At 45.5% G+C, this 14,984-nt stretch overlaps 1 long non-coding RNA gene across 1 annotated transcript in view; it reads right to left on the reverse strand.

Annotated features, from left to right (window-relative positions):
* LOC142483755 (uncharacterized) overlaps window positions 1-14,066 on the reverse strand; it is a 32,122-nt gene extending 18,056 nt beyond the window's left edge. Inside the window, exon 1 of the long non-coding RNA XR_012797466.1 lies at window positions 13,911-14,066. This is a non-coding gene — a long non-coding RNA (uncharacterized LOC142483755). The remainder of the gene's footprint in view (window positions 1-13,910) is intronic.
* Window positions 14,067-14,984: the final 918 nt, after the last annotated feature.

Genomic DNA, 14,984 nt, shown 5'->3' on the forward strand with positions numbered 1-14,984 from the left:
AATTCTGACCACTAATTCTCACTGCCATTATAATCTCTCTCTAGCCACAACCAAATTGCTATATCAGCTATATTATTTATTGGTTATACCAGGGGAGCACAAACTTTTGCAGCTCGCCCCCCTGCCGGTGCTCGCGCCCCCCCCCCTTACCTTGATGCAGCGTCATGTGACCTGCAGCGGCATTTGACGAGGGTGATGTCACATGACCCCGCAGCGTAATTTAACATACTGTGCTATATCTATGCACACACAGCTGTCTCTAGGCATAAAACACATCCACACCGGGGGAAGGACCAGCACAGATAACATTCCAAGAGACACTGTTTTTAAGTATACCTTTTGCTTGCTTCATTCATTGTAACATCGCCGGAAGAAGAGATCAGTGTATCTCGAAAGCTCGCACAAATAAAAGCATTTCGTTAGCCACAGAACGGTATTATCTATTTATTTTTTGATTATTGAAGCTCGGCTAACACGGTACTGATACCTCTATATATATATATTGGCTCACACACACATATAACGTTTTATCCAACTTTTTCATTTATCATTTGTAGAGAAAATGAACAATGTCGCCAGAAGTGCTATTTTTCAAAATGTAACATCTCTACTAATTAGTGTAAAATGATACTTCATATAAAGCAGGTTATGGGATCCATTATAAAATGACCTTCATGTTTCTTATCACATACCAGTATATGGATACTTTCTATTATCAAACATACTGGACACCTAACAAGCTCCTATTAAACCCCCAAAATGACCACAACATATATATAAGCATATGAGTGTCACAGAGGAGTGCTACTGAGCATGGCAATATATATTTTAAAATCAGAGACAGAACATAAAACACAGACAAAGCTCAGTTTTTAGCACATCCAGTGAGACTCATACACGGTACAGTGCCTAAATATATATGTATAAATATCTAATAAGTAAAATGGTCTTTTAGTTTGACATTTTTGGCCAAAATTGTTGTAAGCCCCTGAGCCAACGCCAAGGCAGACCACATATCAGGGGTCCCTAACGCTAATATAAATTCTTAATAACCTGTGTAATAACAGGAAGAATGATTTATAGTAAATCTGTCAATATTAGTTGCAAAGTTCTGAGTCTGACTGAAGCTTTTATTAACCTGTACATTACCAGGAAAAGCACTCTGTATTAGAGATGTCACAGCCAAACTGCAAGCAGGCAAGTTCCCCTGAGTGGAAGATGCTATGGAGTGAGCCCATAACCATTTAAATGTGGGAGGGGGTGAGCTTAAATTAGGAAGGAGGTTGCCACCCTCCAATCAGCCATGACTAGCTGGACAAGAATTGTAAAACATACTGGACACCTAACAAGCTCCTATTAAACCCCCAAAATGACCACAACATATATATAAGCATATGAGTGTCACAGAGGAGTGCTACTGAGCATGGCAATATATATTTTAAAACCAGAGACAGAACATAAAACACAGACAAAGCTCAGTTTTTAGCACATCCAGTGAGACTCATACATAAATGGTTATGGGCTCACTCCATAGCATCTTCCACTCAGGGGAACTTGCCTGCTTGCAGTTTGGCTGTGACATCTCTAATACAGAGTGCTTTTCCTGGTAATGTACAGGTTAATAAAAGCTTCAGTCAGACTCAGAACTTTGCAACTAATATTGACAGATTTACTATAAATCATTCTTCCTGTTATTACACAGGTTATTAAGAATTTATATTAGCGTTAGGGACCCCTGATATGTGGTCTGCCTTGGCGTTGGCTCAGGGGCTTACAACAATTTTGGCCAAAAATGTCAAACTAAAAGACCATTTTACTTATTAGATATTTATACATATATATTTAGGCACTGTACCGTGTATGAGTCTCACTGGATGTGCTAAAAACTGAGCTTTGTCTGTGTTTTATGTTCTGTCTCTGGTTTTAAAATACTTTCTATTATCACAAGCTGCTAACATGTGACAGGGCTCAGAGTCTGAGCCCAGAATGTGACATACAGAACATTCTCATTCTAAATTTCAAAAAATATTGTGTTGATTTCTGACCTGACTGCCGTGGTTACAGCTCAACCACTCTGTTCTACTGTATGTCACCACTTTCTGCCACAACCAGCTGACGGTGGATCTGCAAGGAGTTCAACGCTTATTGGCATCACATCTGTTGCTTGGTTGACGTATCATTTCTCCAGCTTTTTATTGTATTGTTTTTAAATAGATTATATTTATTTAGTTGAATAGATATTTATTTAGTTTAATAGATATTTATTTCGTTTAATAGATTATATTTCTAAGTTTAATAAGTTATATTTCTTAGTTTAATAAGTTATATTTCTTAGTTTAATAAAATATATTTCTTAGTTTAATAAGTTATATTTCTTAGTTTAATAAGTTATATTTGTTAGTTTAATAAATTATATTTCTTAGTTTAATAAGTTATATTTCTTAGTTAATAGATTATATTTGTTAGCACAGTAGATTATATTTACTAGTATTTAAGTCTCCCCCTCAGTGCCCCATTAGGACCCGTGCGCATATTTCACATCTTTTCGGAGTCGCTTATTTTTTAGACCCTCGGAGCCGAAACCTAAAGGGGTCAGCTAAGAAAGTTCGGATCAAGAGGAGCCGCACAGCTTAAAGACAGAACATTTCCAAGGGAGATGGAGACAATTTGGGTAAGATCTGATTAAAGGACATCCTTTGAGGAAGGAAAGGGTGACAGGGGAGTCTAAGAGGGGGGTGAGAGAGCAAGGTGGTGTGTCAGATTGGGGCAGAGCAAGAGAACGCAAAAATGATGGGGATTTGCTGCACACCAAAAAAAAACAATAAGTAGTGATACTTTTACTGGTGCCCCTTAGTCTCAGGGAAGACCGGCATTTCGTCCAATGGATACAATATGATTGATGGGAAAGGGCACACGGATTTGAATAAAAAAAGATAATTTATTGTGCCACAGACTACAATGTTTCGGCTGCTGGCCTTTCTTTGCTGGATTTAGTGGGTTTAGCCACTTTACCTGAGAAAGACCAGCAGGCCGAAATGTTGTTGTCTATGGCAGTGCAAGAGAAAACAGGTTGGGGGGGGTGGGTTCTCGCAAAGTCGCCGACCCATGGGTGAGTGTCCCCGGTGGAAACTAGTCCTGGACCCCGGGAAAGCTGTCTGTGGCCCATACAAGCTGAGTAACATGTAAAAAGGACACATGTATGTTCAGAATGAGTTAGCATGGTATTTTGAGAGGCACCATAGCAGGTCAGTGCAAGTCAGTGCAAGGTCAGTCAATATGAGGAAGGGTCCGATGGAGGAGTTGGAGGGTCCCAGAATATCTCTTAAAGCAGGGGTGCGCAAATCAAGGGGCACGACATTTTCTTGGGAGGAGGGGCTCGGCGCTTACAGAGGCCCCTCGCTCTTTCCCACAGCATTTAAATTAAATGCCGGAGATCGCGCGCAAGGCCTCTGTAAGTTCCCTTTCCTTGTCTCCGGCGGCTTCTGGCGACAGCAATGTGGCGTCACATGATGTGGCATTGCCATAGCAACGTGATATCACATGACGTCGTTACATCAGAACGTCGGAGACAAGGTGGGGAAGGTGGAGGGGGGAGCAGGGGGAAAAGGTTGTGCAACCCTGTCTTAAAGCATTGCCTTGCATACAGATCAGAGGCCAAGAATGGATATGGATATCCGATGTGAAGCCGGAAATAAGACAGAAAAGACCGTTTCGGGGGAAGAAGGTGAGTGATGAAATAGCCGTCACTGTGTAACTCTTCCAATTACCTGCAACTTCATGCAGAGAAATAGCAACGCTTGTTTTTAACGTGCTAAGCGCCTAATGGGGAATTCAACTGCTGAGAAGTTAAGGGAGTTACTAACCCAAACTCAGCGACGTTTCTGTGTCTCTGTGATAACTCCCCCAGGACATGCCTGAAAACCAGAGGTAACTCAATGTATTTTTGATAAATAGAAACATGACCTTCTGGGGAGGGGTATATAATGGGTACTGGGCCTGGTGAGGTGGGTATAACGAGTACTGGGCCTGGGGAGGGGCGTATAACAGGGTACTGGGCCTTGGGAAGGTTGTATAACTGGGTACTGGGCCTGGGGAGGTGGGTATAACGGGTATTTGCCCTGTGGAGGGCGGTATAACGTGGTATTGGGGATGGGGTATAAGTGGCACAGGAGCTCTTGCGATACAGAGTATCACTGTCCCTGGTTACAAACACTTCATGTCTCCTGCAGATCAGGACACACACGAAGGTGGTGCCCTTTGTGCCACCAGACGACGAGGCGGGCTACGAGGCGGACGACGAGGCATACGACAAAGCGGGCGTCAAGTGGAACAATGAGGTGGGCTACAAGGCGGCCGATGACGCAGACGTGGTGTACGATGACCAAGGAGCATACGACAGGTGTGGCCGGATCTGCTGCTTCACCTTTTTTAGGCGGAGGAGAAGACCCCGGGAGCAGGTAGGAGAATACGAGAGGTGCGGACAGATCTGCTGCTTCACCTTTTTTAGGCGGAGAAGAAGCCAGGTGCAGGTAGCAGAGGAGCCAGGGCGTAGATACAGGGGTATTCTAGGGGCCCTGAGAAGTTGGTTTGACCGCAGGAGAGGCAGATAAGATCAGGAAGGCTGAGGGAGGGGCAGGTACTAGAGGGAGATAGGGATATTGGGCGTGAGAGGGTGAGAGAGAACAAGGAGCAGGGCCAGAGCACGGGTTTCATGCGCCCGAGGCGAAACTTAAAATTTGTGCCCCAGTTGTATAAAAAATAATAAGATAAATAAAATAATAAAATAAACAGTGGCGTAGATATCGGGGCTGCAGGGGGGTGCGACCGCACCCCAGCGCAACGCAAAATAAAAATAAAAGGGCGCCAAAATACTGGATAAAAAAAAGAATAATAATTTTTAAAAAAAGATAAATAAATAAAATAATAAGAGGAAAAAATAATAATGATTATTAATGCGCCCCTAGGACCTCTGCGCGCTAGGCGACCGCCTAATGGCCGGCCGGCCCTGCGAGGTATGCGGGAGGAAAAGGGGTGAATGGGATAGATATGCAGGGGGATGGGGGAGCAGGTGAGTTATACACAGGGGCACAAGGGCCCCATCACCCGCATCTCTATATACTGAGTGTGCCCCTGTGTATAACAACGCTGATCTGTGCTGCTCCATCTGATCTCACTGCGCAGTGATCCAGGGACCATCCGATCGCCATTTAATGGGGTCAGGAAGGAATTTTTTTCCCCCATTGCACAGCAGGGGTTATGTTTCGCCTTCCTCTGGATCACAGCAACAAACTGCACTTTGTGCATGAATTATCAGTGAGATCTTTATACACCCTGCATTGGTCTTCACCCCTTTGCTGCCGGAGGGGCCTGCAATGCATTGCTCTGCGTGTTACTATATCGCTCTGCAATGTGCTGCAGGCCCCTCCCAGCAAAGAGATTCATTATTTCAATAAAATACTCTCTTTAATCAAACCTATGTGTAGTGTCTTTTCTATCCGTTGTATCTATTGCTAACAGCTCAGTGATTCTTCCCCAGGACGCTGCACTAGTGTCACGCTGCCAAGCCCAGGTGTGAGGGAGATTTATAGGGTCACATATACACTTCTGCCAAAACACGAGTGCAAACAGGAAGCCCCTCTGATCTCATATATTTTATTACACAAAACGGTATCTAAAAAGGTAAAAATAACATACATGGGATTCTGCTACAAATATCTCTCTAATTACAAACCAATTAGCAAATCATTCAGATTAGTCGAGCGAAAAGAAAGGGTTAAGAATCTCATGTACAGTATATGCAGTGTAGGCTGTTCTGCAGCATTACATGCAGGGGACAACGTTTAGGGGATATAAGTAATGCTGATCTCAGAGCTGACCGGCTGACCTGCTCTACCGGCTGACCGGCTGACCTGCTCTTCTGGCTGACCTGCTGACCTGCTCTACTGGCTGACCGGCTGACCTGCTCTACCGGCTGACCGGCTTCTCTTCTTTCAGCTAAATGACCTGAATTGTGGCCCCTGTATCTCCCAATTAAACGTTTTATTGGCATATTCTTGTTTGACTCGTTCTATACAGACATTTTCTATATATTCATTGTGGGATTTGATAACATCTGTAAGATCTCTCAGAATATCACATTCTGTACGTTTGTGTTGAAGATTTTTCCATTCTCAATTTACTTAATATTAGTTTTTGGCATCAATTATTTATATCGAGTCCAAAATACCTTTATACAGAATGCTGTTCCCTTTAGCCCACAAATGCTGCTTCATTAAAGCCCATGGGTGGCACTTTATGCATTCTCAAACTTTTAGGCAACATCCCTAATTTCCAAAAATGGGATTAAATCTGTACATATTTAAATGGTTAATTTTCTTACTCAGACTCCTAAATCCCTCCCCAAATATATCCGTTTCACATAAAAGTGTGTGCGCTTCTCCTTCCGCCTAACTGGCACGTCGTCCTTACGGGCGCCACTCCTTGCAACTCCACGCTGCCCTCCAGTGGCAAAAGAAATAAGATACATTTACTATACTCGTCTGGCAGCTGCTCCCGTATAAGGTGGGTAACTCTGTATTAGGGGTCTTGGTAGACTATATTTTATACTTATGTCGGATAGATGAGGAATTAATATTCCTAACGGGTTATTGTGAGAGGCCTTAGATCTTATCCTATATGCACGCAGCCCTCGCCTCTCTGACCTTGAACACGTACTTCAATCTGATTTTTGAGACTTGAAACTGGATTTCCCAAAACAAACTGATTTTAAACACTGACAAGACTGTAACGATGGTATTTGGGACCAGAGCTAAATTGCTAAAGCTACCAATGACAGAGCTTCAGATAAAAACCAGCTCTAAAACCATCCTAGCCCCTGTAACTTATTTGAAATATCTGATCATTCAACTCCCATTTAACATTTGGGTTGCACATTGATACCCTGACATCCAAATCCTATGCCAAACTAGGTGTACTTTAAAGGAACAAATCCTCCCTAAGGCCCTCATGCAGTAAGCAGCGATAAGCCACTTATCACCAGCTTATCGCCAAAAAAGCCACACTGATACACACACACACACACACACACAGATACAGACACACTGATACACACACACACACCGCGCCCTGATGGCAGGGGTGGAGGCGTGGGGCTCCTGCTCTTATCTGTCTGCCGTTACCGAACCCTTCCTATTCCCCCCTCTCTTGCTTTTCCCTCCTTTGAGGCTCACACTGTCCAGATCTTCTCTCCTCTCCCTGTTCATGTGGCGGTCATCTATCGCCCACCTACCTCTACTCATCCCCCTTCTGCCTTTCTCTCTCACTTTGAATCCTGGCTCTCTTTCTTTCTCTCCTCAGACTCCCCTGTTCTTCTCCTTGGGGACTTCAATTGCCACATTGATGACCCCTCTCTCTCTTGGGCTTCCCGCTTTCTTTCTCTTACCTCTTCTTTTGGCCTTCAACAGTGGACTGCAGCCAGCACCCACAAGGATGGCCACTACTTAGACCTGGTTTTCACTAAAAACTTATCTCTCTCTGATTTCTCCATTTCCCCTTTTCCTCTCTCTGACCATCATCTCATCTCATTCTCTTTATCTCGCTTCTCCCCTTCTCCACCTCCATCTACCCCCCGGTTCTGCAGAAACCTGCGCTCTATTCACTTACCTGACTTTGAGTCCACTTTACACTCCTCCCTCTCCTCTCTCAGCTCTGCTACAGACCCTGACAACCTGGTCAGAAAGTACAACTCTGTCTTGTCCTCATCTCTTGATCTACATGCCCCGCTTTCTCTCTGCCGCCCTCGCCCTTCTAACCCTAGACCCTGGCTAAATTCCCACACGCGCATGCTGCGTTCCTCCACTCGTTCCTCTGAACGCCTCTGGAGGAAGTCTCACACTCTCGCAGACTTCCTTCACTACAAATTTATGCTATCCTGTTTCAACTCTGCCCTCTCGCAAGCTAAACAAGCCTACTTTTCTGCACTAATCAACATGCACAAGTCTAACCCACGCCGACTGTTCTCTGTCTTTGATACTCTACTCAAACCACCCTCAGCTGCCTCTCCTTCCTCCATCTCCGCTCAGGACTTTGCAGACTATTTTAAGGAAAAGGTGGAATCCATACGGCAGAACATCCCCTGTTTCTTCCCCCCATCCTACACCTCTTCCTAACTCTCCTCCTGCCTTCCTTGAGTCGTTTTCCACTGTCTCAGAGGAGGATGTGTCGCTGTTGATCTCCTCTTCTCCCTCTACCACTTGCCCTCTTGACCCCATTCCCTCCCATCTCCTAAAACCTCTAGCTCCTACTATAATCCCTACGCTTACACACATTTTTAACTCCTCCCTCTGCTCTGGAACCTTTCCATCCTCCTTCAAACATGCAACAGTCATACCATTACTCAAAAACAGCAAGCTTGACCCTACCTGTCTTTCTAACTATCGACCTGTCTCCCTCCTGCCTTTTGCCTCTAAACTACTTGAACGTCTTGTATTCTCTCGCTTGCTCCATTTTCTCAACACTTATTCTCTCCTAGACCCTCTACAATCTGGCTTCCGCACTGCTCACTCCACGGAAACAACCCTCACTAAAATAACTGACGACCTCCATGCTGCCAAAGACAGAGGTCATTACACTCTGCTCATATTACTCGACCTCTCTGCAGCATTTGACACCGTGGACCACCCTCTTCTCCTCCACATTCTCCATACTCTAGGTATTCGGAACAAAGCTCTATCCTGGATCTCATCCTACCTCTCCCATCGTACTTTTAGTGTCTCTTCTGCTAACACCTCCTCCTCCTCTATTGATCTCTCTGTGGGGGTACCCCAGGGCTCTGTCCTGGGACCTCTTCTCTTTTCTCTGTACACTCTCTCTAGGTGACCTAATAACATCTTTTGGGTTTAATTATCACCTCTATGCCGACGACACACAAATATACTTTTCAACACCTGACCTTACACCTGCTGTACAAACCAAAGTTTCTGAATGTCTCTCTGCTATATCATCCTGGATGGCCCTTCCGACGCCTTAAACTCAACATGGCTAAAACAGAGCTCCTCATACTTCCTCCCAAACCTGGCCCTACTACCTCCTTCCACATTACTGTTGGAACTACAATCATTCACCCAGTAGCCCAAGCACGCTGCCTAGGGGTCACGTTCGACTCCTCTCTCACATTCGCCCCTCACATTCAAAACATTTCTAAAACTTGTCGCTTTTTCCTCCGCAATATAACTAAGATACGCCCTTTCCTCTGTTGTTCGACTGCTAAAACTCTGACTCAGGCCCTCATTCTCTCCCGTCTTGATTACTGTAACCTCCTGCTGTCCGGCCTTCCTGCCTCTCACCTGTCTCCCCTACAATCTATCCTAAATGCTGCTGCCAGAATCACTCTACTCTTTCCTAGATCTGTCTCAGCATCTCCCCTCATGAAATCCCTCTCCTGGCTTCCGATCAAATCCCGCATCTCACACTCCATTCTTCTCCTCACTTTTAAAGCTTTACATTCTTCTGCCCCTCCTTACATCTCATCCCTAATTTCTCGGTATGCACCATCCAGACTCTTGCGTTCTTCTCAAGGATGTCTTCTTTCTACCCCCTTTGTATCTAAAGCCCTCTCCCGCCTTAAACCTTTTTCACTTACTGCCCCACATCTCTGGAATGCCCTTCCCCTCAGTACCCGACTAGCACCCTCTCTATCCACCTTTAAGACCCACCTTAAGACACACTTGCTTAAAGAAGCATATGAATAGCACTGTGGATATTCTAAACACGATACATAATGCTTGAACCCCTGCAGACGCACTTACCAGAACTCCCTCCTACTGTCTCTGTACGTTCTCCCTACCTACCAATTAGACTGTAAGCTCCTCGGGGCAGGGACTCCTCTTCCGAAATGTTACTTTTATGTCTAAAGCACTTATTCCCATGATATGTTTTTTATATTATCTGTTATTTATTTGATTACCACATGTATTACTACTGTGAAGCGCTATGTACACTAATGGCGCTATATAAATAAAGACATACAATACAATACAATACAATACACACACACACACACACACAGATACAGACACACTGATACACACACACCCACACACCCACACACCCACTAATACACACACACACACACACACACACACACACACACACACACACACTGATTCACACACACCCACACACCCACTGATTCACACACACACACACACACACACACACACACACACACACACACACACACACACACACACACACACACACACACACACACACACACACACACTGATTCACACACACCCACACACCCACTGATACACACACACACACACACACACACACACACACTGATACACACACACACTGATACACACTGACACACTGACACACACACACACACACACACACACACACACACACACACACACACACACACACACACACACACACACACAGATACACACACACACAGATACACACACACACAGAGATACACATACACACACACACACACACACATACACACAAATACACACACACACACACACACACAGATACACATACACACACACACAAACTGATACACACACACACACACACACACACACTGAAACACACACACACACACACACACACTGACACACACACTGACACACACACACACACACACACACACACAGATACACACAGATACACACACACACAGATACACACACACACACACACACACAAACACACAGAGATACACATACACACACACACACACTGATACACACACACACTGATACACACACACTGACACACACACACAAAGCTGTGAGCGCTGGAGGGGCAAAGGTGGGAGCGCCGGGGGGCAAAGCTGTGAGCGCCGGGGGGGGGAAAGGTGGGAGCGCCGGGGGGAAAAGGTGGGAGTGCCGATGGGGCAAAGGTGGGAGCGCCGGGGGGCAAAGGTGGGAGTGCCGATGGGGCAATGGTGGGAGCGCCGGGGGGGCAATGGTGGGAGCGCCAGGGGGGCAAAGGTACAAGGTGGTACAAAGGTAGGCGCACCCCCGCTACCACCTCCTATTACCCCCCCTGGCTGGGACCCGGGACAGAAAGGGGACACTCACCGCGAACAGAGGAGCCGGGAGCGGGAAGACACGTGTGCTCTGCACAAAGCGGAAGTCCCGCCCCCGGCTTCCTCTGACCTGCCTGCAACCAATCCCCTGCGGGCCGGCCGGCATTCTAAGTCCCGCCCCCGGCATTCTCCTTCATTCAGTCTCCCCGGCAGCATTCACACACACACATAGAAAATATTTACCGGCCGCCGCATTCTCCTCACCGCCGCTGCCCCGCAATACCGGGACCAGGGACAAAAATCGGGACATAACCGGGACGGAGCTAAAATCGGGACAGGGCAGAAAAAAACGGGACTGTCCCGGCAAAACCGGGACGAATGGTCACCCTACTTACAGACTATTCACTTGAGTGGACCATAAAGTGTCTTATAGAGGGAACTCTAAGGTGTCTTAAGATGCATTAAGATATATTATGTATGTAAATATTTATTTATATAGCGCTTTATAAGAGAGGCAATACAGTACAGAGAATTATAGTACAATAAGTGCAACAAACAAAATCAGACAATAGGAAAGGAAATCCCTGGCCTGCAGAGCTTACAGTCTTAATGCTAGATCCATGGAACTCTGTTGTGTTTACGCTAATAACGGTACATTCCTGAAATTGGTACCTGACCCTGTGTGGTAGGCAGAGACACAGGGGCAGTGCCTGCCAATATCATAAAGAGCAGTGCACTTCCTATTTAGTAGAAGTGTGTGTCAGAGTTAAGAGTTCAGTCCAGAGTTAGAGTCTGCTGAGTCTGTCACCTGGCTGGCCCAGGGTGACAGAGAGAGCCTATATCAATTGGCCGTTGGAGAAGGGGAGCCATCAGCCTCTGAGTAGAGCTGATGCAACCTTAGTTAGGGAGGTGGACCAATTCCTCTCACCCTGTTTAGGGGGCGAGGGAAGAGCTAGCCCCACCCTGGGTGCCCTTGACCTGGGGTGGTGGCAGGGACACAGAGACCATCCTGAGGGAGAGCAGTCCTGTGTGGAGGAAGACACCCTGTACCTGATTGATAGTCTTGTTGCTGCTATTCTGCTGCTGTGAATAAAGAGCTGCGGCTGCTTTTAAAGATATACAGTGTGAGACTGGAATCTCTCATCCCCGAGGGGGGGGGGGGGACTCTCTGGAAGGATTCCACCCGTATTCCTGGGGCTCAGAGATGGAGGCGCTGCACCATTACATACATAGTTACATAATAGATGAGGTTGAAAAAAGACGTACGTCCATCAAGTTCAACCTATGCTAAATTCAGACAACAGATACTTACTTATTGATCCAGAGGAAGGCAAACAAAAAACCCCATTAAGGGGAAAAATTAATTCCTTCCTGACTCCAAGAATTGGCAATCGGATTAATCCCTGGATCAACATCCTTCCCATATATACTTATTTGGTATATCCCTGTATACCTGTCCCATCTAAAAAGATGTCCAACCTTTTTTTGAACAAATCTATTGTATCTGCCATCACAGTCTCCATGGGTAATGAGTTCCACATTTTAACTGCCCTTACTGTAAAGAACCCTTTCCTTTGTTGCTGGTGAAATTTCCTTTCCTCCAACCTTAAGGGATGGCCCCGAGTCCTTTGTACTGCCCGTGGGATGAATAGTTCTTTTGAAAGCTCCTTGTATTGTCCCTGAATATATTTGTATATAGTTATCATATCCCCTCTTAGACGCCTCTTTTCTAATGTAAATAAATCCAATATAGCTAGCCTCTCCTCATAAGTTAGAATGTCCATCCCCTTTATTAATTTGGTGGCTCTTCTCTGCACTCTCTCTAGTTCCAAAATGTCTTTTCTTAGGATTGGTGCCCAAAATTGTACTCCATATTCAAGGTGTGGTCTTACTAATGCTTTGTAAAGGGGCATAATTATGTCTACTTCCCTTCCATCAATTGCCCGTTTGATGCAAGATAAGATCTTGTTTGCCTTTGCAGCTACTGCATGACATTGGGCACTATTGCTAAGCCTGCTGTCTACAAGCACCCCTAAATCCTTCTCCATCAAGGATTCCCCCAATATATCTCCATTTAATTTGTAAGTCGCCTTTTTATTCTTGCATCCCAAATGCATAACCTTATATTTATCTGTATTAAACCTCATTTGCCATTTACCTGCCCACGTTTCCAGTCTCTCCAAGTCCTTCTGAAGAGAAATTTCATCCTGCTCTGATAAGACGGAGGCATTCACCCCAGAAACCTGATCCTGTCATCCCCCATACCATCGCGGGAGACTCAGGCCCCCCTGTTGCCAGCAGGTATGCACCACACTCAGACACGTAGCCAGACCCTAGTACAGAGGAGGGGGGCCCGATCTGCGTTTGGCCCAGGGAAGGGGGGCTACATTGGGAATCGATGTTATTTTTCTTCATATTAATGGGTATCCTCAAAGCGAATGATATGCCAAAATGACGTCCATTAGCAAAACTACAATTGTTTCTTCACTTTTTCTGCTTGATCAATAGGGTGACCAGATTTCGAAAATGAAAAACCGGGACACCTTAAAAAATAATTTATTAAACAAATTACATCACGTGACACCCCCTGTTGCCATGACAACTAGACACTCTGATGCCCCTGCAGTGTTAGTGTGTATAGAGGTGGGGGCTTTGCTTGGGCCCTTCAACTCTTACAGCCAGGGCATTATTGGCCAGGAATGCCCAGTTCGGAGGGGATTACTACTTCAAAATGTATTTGATTCGTAACAACATCAAAAAACTCTAATACCAATAACTAACAACCACAGACAATGATAATCTAAACCATCAAATAAAATGTCTACGGCCCTTGTTCAAGCATGTTTGCGGTACTTACCAGATAAATCAGTGCCTGCAATCCACGACTGTATCCGCCTCTCCGAGCGTCTGAAAGCAACCCAGCGTTCCTGGTGTGTGGCTGAAGAGGTGAGGGACTCCCTCCTCTCAAACGGAAAAGAAGAGCAAAAAATAGAGTTGGAACATACCTATCATACAGGGATGAGAGAGAGAGACAGAGAATGAGAGAGAGACAGAGAATGAGAGACAGAGAATGAGAGACAGAGAATGAGAGAGACAGAGAATGAGAGAGAGACACAGAGAGAGAGAGAGACAGAGAATGAGAGAGAGACAGAGAGAGGGACATAGGGAGAGAGAGACAAAAGTAATGTACTGTATAACCATTATACCGTACCCCCTAGTATTCGTGTAAATATTGTCCCACACCCCCTTTTACTCACGCTTTGGCAATACTGAAATGTTCTTTTGACAGAGACACACAGAGAGAAACAGAGACACACAGAGAGAGACAGAGACACAGAGAGAGAGACAGAGACACAGAGAGACACACAGAGAGAGACAGAGACACACAGAGAGAGACAGAGACACAGAGAGAGAGAGAGAGACACAGAGAGAGAGAGAGAGACACGGGCCTATTTAGTAAGCGTCGATAAGGCTGCGTCTATAGTATTTCAGACGGAGGGAAGGCACACACGCTGCAATACACTTGCTGAAGCCTGAGCTTTTTTATGGCTTTGCAGGGTATGCAGCGGGTGCGATTGGGGGCGTGGCAATAAATATTTGGAGGCGTGGCAATAACGTTCCGGCGCGGACGTCACTTCCCTACCTCACATCCCGATCCACCGGCATTTTTTCAGATGCAGCATCTGAAGCACTGTGCAGACAAGAAGAAAAATGCACACAATGCGCACCAGAGATTAAAATATAGTAAATTATTTATTAATAAAACAAGAAATAACCGAGGAGGATCCAACCCCACCTCAGTACTTTCTTCTCGTTGCTATTGCCACACTATACGTCCTGACGCCGGAAGGGAAGTTGGTACGCGACCAAGACGAGACACCGGATTTACAGTGGAACCACAACATACCACAGATTGCTGGAGGACCACACT

Source organism: Ascaphus truei, unplaced genomic scaffold (genome assembly GCF_040206685.1).
Source record: "Ascaphus truei isolate aAscTru1 unplaced genomic scaffold, aAscTru1.hap1 HAP1_SCAFFOLD_364, whole genome shotgun sequence".
Taxonomy (NCBI): domain Eukaryota; kingdom Metazoa; phylum Chordata; class Amphibia; order Anura; family Ascaphidae; genus Ascaphus; species Ascaphus truei.